Raw genomic sequence first — 13,897 nt, 5'->3', positions numbered from 1 at the left:
TTCTTATGTTTAGCTCTTTAATCCATCTGGAGTTAACTTTTGAATAAGGTATAAGGAAGAAGTCCAGATTCAGCTTTCTGCACATGGCTAGCCAGTTTTCCCAACATCATTTGTTAAACAGGGAATCCTTTCCCCATTGCTTGTTTTTGTCAGGTTTGTCAAAGATCAGATGATCGTAAATGTGTGTGGTGTTACTTCTGAGGGCTCTGTTCAGTTCCATTGGTCTATATCTCTGTTTTGGTACCAGTACTATGCTGTTTTGATTACTGTAGCTTTGTAGTATAGTTTAAAGTCAGGTAGTGTGATGCCTTCAGCTTTGTTCTTTTTACTTAAGATTGTCTTGGCTATGCAGGCTCTTTTTGGTTCCATATAAACTTTAAGGTGGTTTTTTCCAGTTCTGTGAAGAAGGTCAGTGATAGCTTATGACAATAGCATTGAATCTATAAATTACTTTAGGGAGCATGGCCATTTTCACAACATTGATTCTTCCTAACCATGAGCATGGAATGTTTTTCCATCTGTTTGTGTCCTCTCTTATTTCCTTGAGCAGCAATTTGTAATTATCGAAAAGGTTGTTCACATCCCTTGCTAGTTGTATTCCTAGATATTTTATTCTCTTTGTGGCAATTGTGAATGAGAGTTCTCTCATGATTTGGTTCTCTGTTTTTGGTGCATAGGAGTGCTTGTGATTTTTGCATGTTGATTTTATATCCTAAGACTTTACTGAAGTTGCTTATCATCTTAAGGAGATTTTGGGCTGAGAAGATGGGGGTCTTCTAAACATACAATCATGTCTTCTGCAAATAGAGATAATTTGACTTCCTCCTTTCCTCATGGAATACGCTTTATTTCTTTTTCTTGCCTGATTGCTCTGGCTAGAGCTTCCAAAACTATGTTGAATTGCAATGGTGAGAGAGGGCATCCTTGTCTAGTGCCAGTTTTCAAAGGTAATGCTTCCAGTTTTTGCCCATTCAGTATGATATTGGCTGTGGGTTTGTCATAAACAGTTTTTATTATTTTTGGGATACATTTTCTCAATACCTAATTTATTGAGAGTTTTTAGCATGAAGGACTGTTGAATTTCATTGAATGCCTTTTCTGCATCTATTGAGATAGTCATGCAGTTTTTGTTTTTGGTTCTGTTTATGTGATGGATTACGTTTATAGATTTGTGTATGTTGAACCAGCCTTGCATCCCTGGGATGAAGCCTACTTGATCGTGATGGATAAGCTTTTTGAAATGCTGTTGCATTCAGTTTGCTAGTATTTTATTGAAGATTTTTGCATTGATGTTTGTCATGGGTATTGGCATTAAATTTTCTTTTTCAGTTGTGTCTCTGTTGGGTTTTGGTATCAGGATGATGATGGTCTCATAAAATGAGTTAGGGAGGATTCTCTCTTTTTGTATTGTTTGGAATAGTTTCAGAAGGATTGGTCCCAGCCCTCTTTGTACATCTGGTAGAATTCGACTGTAAATCCTTCTGGACCTGGACTTTTTTAGGTTGGTAGGCTATTAATTGCTGCCTCATCTGCAGACCTTGTTACTGGTCTATTCAGGAATTTAGCTTTTTCCTGGTTTAGTCTTGGGAGGGTGTAAATGTCCAGGAATTTATCCATTTCTTCTAGATGTACTGGTTTATGTGCATTAAGTTGTTTCTAGTTATCTCTGATGGTAGTTTGTATTTCTGTGGAATTGGTGGTGATATGTCCTTTATCATTTTTTATTGCATCTATTCAATTCTTCTCTCTTTTCTTTTTTATTAGTCTGGCTATCAGTCTTTCTATTTGGTTGATCTTTTCAAAAAACCATCTCCTGGATTTATTGATTTTTTGAAGGATTTTTGTGTCTCTATCTCCTTCAGTTCTGCTCTGATCTTAGTTATTTCTTGTCTTCTGCTGGCTTTTGAATTTGTGTGATCTTGCTCCTCTAGATTTTTAAATTGTGACAATAGGGTGTCAATTTTAGATCTTTCCTCACTTCACATATGGGCATTTAATGCTATAAATATTCCTCTAGACACTGCTTTAAATGGTCCCAGTGATTCTGGTATATTGTGTCTTCATTCTCATTGGTTTCGAAGAACATCTTTATTTCTGCCTTCATTTCATTATTTATCCAGTGGTCATTCAGGAGTAGGTTGTTCAGTTTCCATGTAATTTTGCAATTTGAGTTTCTTCATTCTGAGATCTAATTTGATTGCACTGTGGTCTGAGAGACTGTTTGTTATGATTTCTGTCCTTTTGCATTTGCTGAGGAGTGATTTACTTCCAGTTATGTGGTCAATTTTACAGTAGGTGTGATGTGTTGCTGAGAAGAATGTATATTCTGTGATTTGGGGTGGAGAGTTCTGTAAATGTCTATTAGGTCCGCTTGGTCCAGATATGCATTCAGGTCATGGATATCCTTGTTAATTTTCTGTCTTATTGATCTAATATTGACAATGGGGTGTTAAAGTCTCCCACTATTATTGTGTAGGAGTCTAAGTCTCTTTGTTGGTCTTAAGAACTTGCTTTATGTGCTTGGGTGCTCCTGTATTGGGTGTGTATATATTTAGGATTATTAGCTCTTATTGTTGCATTTATCCTTTTACCATTATGTAATGCCCTTGTCTCTTTTGATCTTTGTTGATTTAAAGTCTGTTTTGTCAGAGACTAGGATTGCAACCCTTGCTTTTTTTTTTTCTCTCCGTTTGCTTGGTAAATTTTTCATCCCTTTATTTTGAGTCTATGTGTGTCCTTGCATTTGAGATGGGTCTCCTGAATATAGCACATGAATGGGTCTTGACTTTTTATCCAATTTGCCAGTCTGTGTCTTTTGATTTGGGCATTTAGCCTGTTTACATTTAAGGTTAATATTGTCATGTGTGAATTTGATCCTGCCATTTTGATGCCAGCTGGTTGTTTTGCCCATTAGTTGAGACAGTTTTTTCATTGTTTCAATGGTCTTTTCCATTTATAGCATTTTTGCATTGATTGGTACTGGTTGTTCCTTTCCATGTTTAGTGCTTCTTTCAGGAGCTCTTGTAAGGCAGGCCTGGTGGTAACGAAATCTCTCAGCAATTGCTTGTCCGTAAAGGATTTTATTTCTCCTTCACTTATGAAGCTTAGTTTGGCTGGATATGAAATTCTGTGTTGAAAGTTCTTTTCTTTAAGGATGTTGAATGTTGGCTCCCACTCTTCTGGCTTGTAGGGTTTCTGCTAAGAGTTCCACTGTGAGTTTGGTGGGCTTCCTTTTGTGGGTAACACAACCTTTCTCTCTGGGTGTCCTTAGCATTTTTTCCTTCATTTCAACCCTAGTGAATCTGATGATTATGTGCCTTGGGGTTGCTCTTCTTGAGGAATATCTTTCTGGTGTTTTCTGTATTTCCTGGATTTGAATGTTGACCTGCCTTGCTAGGGTGTGGAAGTTCTCCTGTATAATATCCTGAAGAGTGTTTTGCAGCTTGGATTCATTCTCCCCATCACATTCAGATACACTGATCAAATCTAGATTAGGGCTTTTCACATAATCCCGTATTTCTTGGAGGCTTTGTTTATTTCTTTTCACTCTTTTTTCTCTACTTTTGCCTTCTTGTTTTATTTCATTGAGTTGGTCTTCAATCTCTGATATCCTCTCTTCTGCTTGATTGATTCAGCTATTGAAACTTGTGTATACTTCATGAAGTTCTCATGCTGTGTTTTTCAGTTAGTTTATGTTGTTTATGTTCTTCTCTAAGCTGGTTATTCTAGTTAGCATTTCATTTAACCTTTTTTCAAGGTTCTTACTTTCTTTAAACTGGGTTAGAACATGTTCCTATAGCACAGAGAAGTTTGTTATTACCCACTTTCTGAAGCCTGCTTCTGTCTATTCCTCAAACTCATTCTCCATCTAGTTTTGTTCCCTTGCTGGTGTGGAGTTGTGATCCCCTGGAGGAGGAGAGGCATTCTGGTTTTTGGTCATTTTATCCTTTTGTGTTGGTTTCTTCCCATTTTCATGGATTTGTCTTCCTTTGGTCTTTGAGTTGGTGACTTTTGGATGGGGTCTCTGAGTGGACATCCTTTCTGTTGATGTTGAAGCCATTTCTTTCTGTTTTTTAGTTTTCCTTCTAACAGGCCCCTCTGCTGCAGGACTGCTAGAGGTCCACTTCAGACCCTGCTTACCTGGGAATCACCCACAGAGGCTGAAGAAGAGCAATGATTGCTGCCTATTCTTTCCTCTGGTAGCTTTGTCCCAGAAGAGTACCCACCAGATTTCAGTCAGAGCTCTCCTGTGTGAAGTGTCTTTTTGGATACATGGGGGTGAGGGAGCCACTTGAGGAGGCAGTCTGTCCCTTATCAGAGCTCAAGTGTTGTGCTGGGAGCTCTGTTGCTCCCTTTAGAGCTACTGGACAGGGACATTTAAGTATGTTGCAGCAGAATTCACAACTACCCCTTTTCCCAGGTGCTTTGTCCCAGGAAGATGGGATTTTATTTATAAGTACCTGATTCTGCTGCTGCCTTTTTTAAGAGATGCCCTGCCTAGCAAGGAGCGAGTCTAGTCACAGTCTACCTGCAGAAGTGCTGCTGAGTTACTGCAGGCTCTGTCCAGTTGCTGTGTAAACTTCGTCACACTTTTGTTTACATAGGTGAGGTTAGAGCTGCTTCAGCAATGACAGACACCCTTCCAAGTAAAATTTTTTAAAAGGAGGAAAGGAAGGAAGAGAGAAGAGTATGAAATAAGTCAGTCATATGATTGAATGATGGCAGATTGCAATCAAAGAATCTTATTCTGGTTGGCTTGTCTGATATTAAATGAATAACAGCGTATTTTTCCATAACATGTCAAATTGCTTCAATAGTGATTAGGATCACAAAATGTCTGGACTGTGGCTTCAAAACAGTTTGAACCAGATTTACAATAACAAAGAAGCAATGTCATGGAGAGGAATTTCGTTGTTTGCTAGGGGGCACTGTGAAGCTATCTTTGCCTTGTTTGTTCTTTTGAGTTGTTAGTGGTTGGTCCATTTTAATTATCTGTGTTTCTGTGAAAGATGAAGTATTACATTGTTAATTATGGAGTTTCCAGCTTCATAATGGATTTTGTTTAACTACTTTTGACTCTGAATGTTACCTGTGTCCCTCAAATTCTACATTTTATGGTGGTATTTATAAACAATAGATTATCATGGAAGTGTAATGTAAAAAATACCTGAATCTTGCTTCCACAATAAAGAATGTACTTTGTTTTCCCCTTAAATAGCTAGGTCTAAGAACATCACAGAATTCGATGTTGAGTCTTTGAATCTTGGCATTGCTATACTGAAAGGTATCCCTTCTGTTTTGAAGTAAATGAGGGAATTTCTACAGCAAGGTACTGTCCTCACCTATTACCAGCTGGGCCTGGCTCACCTATGATCACAGTACGATTAAATAATAATTTTTAAAAGCTCTGGGGACAGGGCAGTCCCATCAGTCTTGGTTGAGAGGTTTTAATTTTCCAGGGGGAAAGAAGGTAGTTCTCAAGCCACTGCTGCTTGCACATCAGAACAGCAAAATCAAGTCAATTTCAGCTTTCTCTGATGGCATTTGTACATAGTAGAGTTCTCTTGACTAAATTGCATTTGATATTTTCATGGTCCAGGTAAAGCCACTCAACGGTTAAATTATTTCATCCAAATTCTCAGAAATTAAGAGAACGACTTTCACTGTAAATGTTCCAACAACAAACAGAGAACATTCACAGGGTCAGCAGAAAGATGGAGAGTTCCCAGATTGAATATCTGTAGTGATATCAGACACATATCACCTCATTTCAAGCTATGGAGGGATAAATCAGGAGTCTGCTTGCAAGTTAAAGCAGCAGTTAGTAGATTTTGCAAGGGGAAGGGCCATCCAGATGGCATATATTGCTAAGATTTAGAGGACTCCCTCTCAAACAGTTAACATAAAGCCCACTTCATTTCCAGGTAGCCTAATTCTTAGGGTAGCTACTCACTGATGACCAGTGGACATGTCTGTAAGGCATGATGGAGGCCAATTCAGATTATGATTTGAGTGGGTAACTGTTACCAACTCAGTATACGTATTTCTTACTTCTTACTAACATAATCCTAATTTAATTGAATGTGTCAGTTGCCCAGCTAAAAGTCTATTTTTTTTTGAGATAGAATTCCACTCTTGTCACCCAGGCTGGAGTGCAATAGCATGATCTTGGCTCACTGCAGCCTCTGCTCCCTGGGTTCAAGTGATTCTTTTGCCTCAGCCTCCTAAGTAGCTGGAATTATAGATACCCACCACTACACCCAGCTAACTTTCAATTTTTAGTAGGGATGAGATTTCACTATGTTGGACAGTCAGGTCTTGAACTGCTGACCTCAGGTGATCCACCTGCCTTGGTTTCCCAAAGTGCTGAGATTACAGGAGTGAGCCACTGCGCTTAGCCCTAAAAGTCTACTTTTACAACACTCCTTGGATCTAAGTTTTCCTCTGTGAAACAGTTCTGACCAATAAATTTAAGAGAAAATTTTTGTTTAGTGCTTCTAAGATATCATCTAAAATGGGCCAAATTTGTATATTATTCCTTAGCTTTTGCCTTTTCCAGTCTCCCTTATTTCTGGAATGTAGAATGACTGATGAAGAATTTTGTGACCATGAGGTTAGAAGCATATGACAGGATGGCTGAGCACAATGATAGGAGTTGGGTTCTTGGTGATATTGTAGTCTCATGCCAACACTGTACTTACCTGACCCACTCTGGACTTCTCATCACTTGATAATAAAACCCTTGTCCCTGCCTTCCATAAATCACTGATATTTTATTTTTCTTTTATTGAAGTTGAATTAAATTCTTATCTGATACTGACATTATGGTAAAGATATAAGCAATTGACACAACAAACAGCAAATTTCTTAAAAATGTTTAAAATTTATTTTTTTCTTATTTTCTTCTGAAAATTTAAATATTTTGTATTTTATGCAATTTTTTGGGGGGGAAAACATATTTTAGGTAAAATTCATGATAATGCAGGAAGTGTTTTGTCCACTGGCTTCTCATAGCATATCATGCCACTCTATCTTCTGTATGGGAAATAAAACATTGGAACAAAGTCCAGGAAACATGCCACAACTACATCCTCTGACAGTGCTAGGGGTGGGTTTAAACTTTAGTTTTCTCATTTGTAAAGTGTGAACAAAATATTAGAACTTCTCATTGTTTTAAGAAATAAATAAGATAAAGCTAACCTACCTAACACCATGCCTTGCATATAGCAGATACCCAAACTATTTATAAAAAAAAAACCATGCATTTCACATATAAATTTGTATGCCATTATATTGCATATAAAACATTAGAAATAGAGATTTTATTATGGAAGATAGCATCATATTCTACATTATATATATATATGAGGTATTTAAAAATATTGATATTTTATGAACAATTTACTACTTTTTGTCAGGCACTGTCCTATATGTAAGCAAATGAAGTGATGAACAAGATGAATTTGGCCTCTGTCTTAAGAAAGTTACAGTCTTTTATGATACAGAGAAGATATCCTTGAATGTGTAATATTGTAAGAGTACTCATCAAAGGATTTGAGTTAAAACGAGAATTGATTCTCATAAAGCTAGAAAAATTAGAAAAGACAAGTTGCATACTTATTTTTACAAAGGCTAAGTTGGCAATAATTCCAAGATCTATAGACATTCTTCTCCATGTCTATCATAACACAGATAATAGCAGAGATGATAGTCTGCCTATGAATGGTGTTTAAGGTAGGTCTCCAGCATGCCTTGGGAACATCACTGCAAGACAGTTGTCCTAAGAAATGGGCCTCCTGGCCATGAAGTTATTTATAGTCCAGAAGCTCTATGTCAAAGGCATTCATGTCATCTGAACAGTTTGGCCACAGCTTTCACAAATTTTCCCAAGATTTTCTTAAAAATAGGGTCTTACAAAGAAGAGATGTGGAATTCATCATCAATATAATCATCAAATATTTTCCAGCTCTCTGCCTTCCAAGCATGTGTACGATTGTATTCTCTTGCACTCTTGTGTCTAAAGGTGCTATGTGGTTAGTTTGGGCCAAAGGGTTGTGCCTGAGAATGATATAGGTTACCTCCAGGGTATGGTATTTAGTAACTGATATGAGACACTGAAAAGCTCTTTTTTTTCCTAGCACTATGACCTTTGATGTTTAGGAGGAAGGCTTTCTCCATCAGCCCAAATTTCTGAGTGACTGTGATGAGCAAAGTGCCCCTGCCTATCCATGAATGAACAAGTAACATGAGCTAGAAAGAAAGTTTGTGGATTGAGTCTATGTGGTTTCCATAGTTATTTGTGAATACAGTATTACTTACATTTATCTCATCTGATACTGGTCATTAGATCCAGAACAATGTTGAATTTCCATTGTTCCCACTCTCCATATTCAAATCTTCCACAAATTACGATAATACATTTTTAGTCTGCCCTCTGCTTAGTCTACGCAGTCATCATCACTTCCCTGGCTGCTTGCTAACCTTCTAACTAAATCTCCTTTTTTCCTCTTTTGACTCTCCAAGTTATTTGCCATTTAGCAACAAAAGTGGTATTTTAAAACTATTAATCAGTCACTCCCACTGTAGTTCACATAAAATCAACATTATTTACAAAAGTCTAGGTCAGTAAGCAGACTCATCCTGTACGACGGTCCCCCTAAATTTACTGTGTTATTTAATCATTTCATTCATTAAAAACATCTTTTTATTTTTCCTTGACTCAGAGCCATTGCTTAAACTCTTTTACCTTCTTGAATTTTCCAGTCTGCTGTGTAATTGTTAACCTCTTCACCTTAAGGTGTGAGCTCTGTGAAACCTTCTCAAAGTGCTACCCTTATCTCCTGTCTACACTACCCCTCCTTCTCCAACATTCACCTACACTCATACAAGCATTGCTTTATTCTATCACATTGCCCTTTATGAAGTTTTTAAAGAATAAAACTAATGTATTTGTTACATTTTTGTGCCCCATCCCCACTAGAACATAAGCCATATCATGGCAGGGACTGTGCCTCTTTCATGTAGTGTTACAACCCAGGTGACTGCTAGTGCCAGCCAAAATGTAGACATTTAAGGAATTTCTGTTGAGTGAAAGAGTGAAGACTAAAAGGAAAAAATTTTGATCCTCCTGAATAATTAAAAATTAACTTTTATGCTAATGAGAAAATTGAAGACCAAAATGAGGCATTTTAACTCAAAGTGCCAGAAGCCAAGTATATGTATGTACTTAATGAAGTAAATCATACCAACTGAACCTGTATTGAGAGCTAGGAGTAATCTAAATTTAAAAAAACACTAAGAAGGGCTTGGCACAGTGGCTCACATTTGTAATCCCGGCACTTTTGGGGGCTGAGGCAGGTGGATCACTTGAGGTCAGGAGTTTGAGACCAGCCAGGCCAACATGGGGAAACCCATCTCTACCAAAAAATACAAAATCAGCTGGGCATTGTAGCCCATGCCTATAATTCCAGCTACTTAGGAGACTGAGGCAGGAGAGTTGCTTGAGACCAGGAGGTGGAGGTTGCAGTGAGCTGAGATTGTATCACTGTACTACAGCCTAAGTGACAGAAGGAGACTCCATCTCAAAAACAAACAAACAAACAAACAAAAAACCAGGAAGAGCAACAGCATACTTAGATATATTCTCTAAGCTCATGAACATTAAAATTGATTATATAAATTATAATTATCAATATAAATTAAATTTCCTTTTTGAAAAACAAAGCTTGAAATCCTTAGCTATCAAATAGATGGCAAGTCTCATTTGTAGGACTTTATAAGTCACCTGCTGCCAAAACACAGAGATTGGCTGTGTTTCAGACCTAGAAAAGGCAAAGAATATAACTGATTTACAAAGACAAATAATTTAGAATGTTCCATAAATGAAGAAAATACTTTGGTTTGACTTTGATCTAGATTTGATATGGTAGACAACAAAAATAAGCAAATTAAAGGGCCAATCTAACAAACTATAAAGAAATACTTAGAAGATGTTAAAAAGCCATTTGACAATCTATATAGTATCTGGGAGTTACAAAATTGTCATATGGAAAACATATTAATTTTGTGTTCACTGAAGCTGCTGAAATAGAAATGGACTTTTGATTGAATACCCCTTTCTGATTAATAGGGAGGTTGTTTAGAGGCCACAAGGTTTAATTAAAAATGGTACTAGATTGAAAGTCAAGAGAGCTAGCTGTAATCACAGTTCAATCTTAAGCATATGACTCTAAGAAATCCATTTTTTCAGGACTTGGTTTACTCAAAAGAAAATAAAGATAATAACATTTACATCACAGTTATGCATTGAAGACTGAATCAGAAAATATTTATAAAAATTGCTAGCAGAGGACTTAGCTTATAGAAAATATTTCAAAAATATTTATTTCCTTGGCATAAGGCACAATGTAATTCATTTTTTTAGGTAACAAATATTGGACAAGCAGAATTAGAGGGCATGCTAGGACCTCCCAATAGCACTGGACAAAAAAAAAAGAGAGGTAGGGCAAGGTTGAAAGTCTGGCAACTGGAGAGCAATAACTTACTGCTACTGCTGCTTGTAAAAAGGTCATGATGAATTCATACTTCATTCCAGCAAGTGCTCATATTTAAGGGACTCTCATCAAGTGAACTGGGCAGGCTGGCCAGGGATCCCAGGCATTAATCAAGGTCAAAGACTATTAGGAGTGTGGTTCTAGGTGATCAGTGTATTCAGAAGAGGTCCAGTCTGGTGAAAGCTGCTGGTGAAAATACAGAGAAGGCTTGTAACAGCTGGGGACAGAGGATTACAAATGGGCACCATTCCCAGAAGAAAAGGGGCACTTTGAACTCAAATTTAAAATTGTTGAATTAAAATGTTTATATATTTGTAATTCTAATAGATTTTGCCAACTTTATCTCCTTAGAGATTTTAGGAATTCACACTTCTATCCACAATGTATGAAACTGCCTTTTTGCTCTAAATTTGCAAAGCAACATGGTATATTCTTAAACTTTTAGATTTTTGCCAATATGAGAGTGAAAACTCCTGTATTTTGATAAGCTATTCATTTTTTGAATGGTATGATAGCTTGGGTTTTAGTTTTTCTCACTTTCAATATTCCATTTGGACATACTTAGGAATTGTTGAGAAATACGTACTTCAAGGTCACTCTAGGAGCAGAAGTAGCAGAGATAAACTGTAGACTCGGCAGAAAAAAAAAACTGACTTCAAAACCTATTTACACAATTATTTGTTTAGCTACCCCCTTCTGTAAAATAAATTGCAGGATTTATTAAAAATTGTATAAAGTACAGGCAATTTAATATAAGATCAATTCTTTTAAAAAACTAGAACTCTTAATGTGATTGGGCAGACACGTGTGTGTGTTTCATGTTAAAATGTTTTTTTTCCGATCTGTGTGTTCTTTTGGAGTTAAGTTGTGTAAATTCATTAATACAGAAGAAATTATATGCTAGACATTCTAGGTAAGCAATGCAAAATGCATTTACTATTTGAGTGTAGTTAAATCGATAAATTAGATTGCTATATCAATAACTTTGGTTTCTTTTAGGGTTTCATAGTAGGCTCCAATTCCAATTTCTTTCAGGATATTTTTGTGTAAAGCTTTTGGAAATGATGTATGAAAATAGAATTTCTAGATGTGACAGTTTTACATGGTGTCAATTCTTTCTAACCTATTGTGTCATTGGAATCAAGATCAAGGAAACATTTATTTCCCATTATCTATTATTTCCCATTATCTAAAACAACTAAAAATTCACTTTTACTTTTATTTTCCTTCTTTATTCTTGGAAACATTGTACATTCCCAACTTGCCTGAAAATTTAGTCCTTCAAGTCAAGGTAGGGAAAATAAAAAAGCAAAAAACTGTATCCCAACTTAATTTTGTGCCTGACCTTCTACAAAGCTGGTTGGTTTCCTGGTGCCTGAGTCTGTTTTGAATTTCTTTCACTACATTCTCTTTTACTTCAACGTACTTAACACAAATTGTAATTTTATACTTTTGTATACATTTCTTTTTCTTAAAGAAATTGTCTTCTTACCACTAGACTACAAATCCCTTGCAGTTAGGAAACATGTTTGTTTTATTAACCGCTATATACCAATTCCAAAAATTGTACTTAGCCTGTAGTTATTTTAAAAAATGTTTATTGAATGAATACTTTCTTGTACTGTTGAATATATTTAAGCTCCTCCTAGGAACAGATTACTAGATGTATCATAAATGGTTACTAGATGTATCACAAAGTCCTTCTACATAGTCCCTCTGTTTTTAAAAATATGTTTAAAATATATTTCTTTAAGACCCAATAGTTTTTTTCTTCTCTGGACTGAAATGGTCCCCTGAGTTTTATTTTTTCATATTAGATAATTTTCACATTAATTGGAAAGCAGTGAAACCAAATATTAATTTTTGAGTCTTTTAAGCATAAGAAAATATTTTTATTCTTCCAATAGAGCTATTGGTAAAAATATAAAGCAATGTTCTAGTTCAATAAGTTTCTCTGACTGCCCAATAAATCCAATCATTATTTTGGGGTACTTTCTAATATGCAATGAAAACACCATGTAAGCACCTATATTAGAAACTCATTGTCTCAGAGGATATAAAAATCTGAGGGTTGTGATAATTATCAAATCCCCAAAAGGCCAGAAAATCCAGTTAATTTAGCAGAGCTAAGTTTATTAGACCTACTGCAGCAAGGGGAAATACAATCTTGTTAGAGTGGCACCTTAGAAGAGGAAATTCAACAGCAGGGAGATATGTATATGATTTTATGGTCTTAAAAGAGTAATTTTAAGTTGGTATTTGTAAGGAGGTGAGTAGGTTGGGACCTGTCAGAGTTTATGACCTAATGACTTTAGACTGGAGTGAGGGTCTTGCAATGAGGCATGACAAGCAATCTGTCAGTCTTGTTACATAAGCTATCTATCTTTGTTCACATCCTTATTTCCTGGAGCAAGTACTCAAGTTTACTTTGTTTATTCTCAGTATTGTTGAGTAGAGCCGCAGGTGTATACCCAGTCCCAGTATTATTTAACACAGGAACAGAAAATTTTTTTGGTATCTTGTTTCAGCCTTTTATTTCCTTACTCATCTCCCTTTTCTGCATCACTGTTAGATAACTCAGAATCATGTATAAAGTTTCAGATGATGATCATTTCAACACTTATAAGTTTCATATTTTCTCCCATTTTTGTTGGGGAAGATAATTTATTGTATTTTTTTTTAAATGGAACTACAGATATCAAACAACATTTGAGACTCTGGAGATTACACATTTAATCCCTGCATTATAAATAGTAATATGAATTGTTTTCAGAACTGTAGTTTGCTACTGATTAACCAATAAAGAGTCCTCAAATTAAAACTTGAGAATAGATCAAATCTCCCATCCAAATGGCTCGTAAAACTATATATGAGGTCATTAGCCAGACTACCTAAACCCAAAATCTTTTATCTCTCAAATCTTTTCAGTAATATTGAAAATCCTGACCCCACAGAAATACAACCATCAGAGAATACTATAAACACCTCTATGCAGGGAAACTAGAAAATCTAAAAGAAATTGATAAATCATTGGACACATACACCTCTCAAGACTAAACCAGGAAGAAGTTAAATCCCTGAATAGACCAATAACAAGTTATGAAATTGAGGCAGTAATAAATAGTTTACCAACCAAAAAAAGCCCAGGACCAGATGGATTCATAGCCGAATTCTACCAGAGGTGCAAAGAGGAGCTGGTACCATTCCTTTTGAAACTATTCCAAACAATTGAAAGTAGAACTTTCCCTGTAACTCATTTTATCAGGCCAGCAGCATCCTGATACCAAAACCTGGCAAAGATACAACAAAAAAAGAAAACTTTAGGCCAATATCCATGGTGAACA

The sequence above is a fragment of the Aotus nancymaae genome, unplaced genomic scaffold, assembly GCF_030222135.1.
Source record: "Aotus nancymaae isolate 86718 unplaced genomic scaffold, 86718_ANA_hifiasm-v0.15.2.pri h1tg000041l, whole genome shotgun sequence".
In the NCBI taxonomy this organism is placed as follows: domain Eukaryota; kingdom Metazoa; phylum Chordata; class Mammalia; order Primates; family Aotidae; genus Aotus; species Aotus nancymaae.
Note: the sequence above shows the minus strand (reverse complement) of the source record.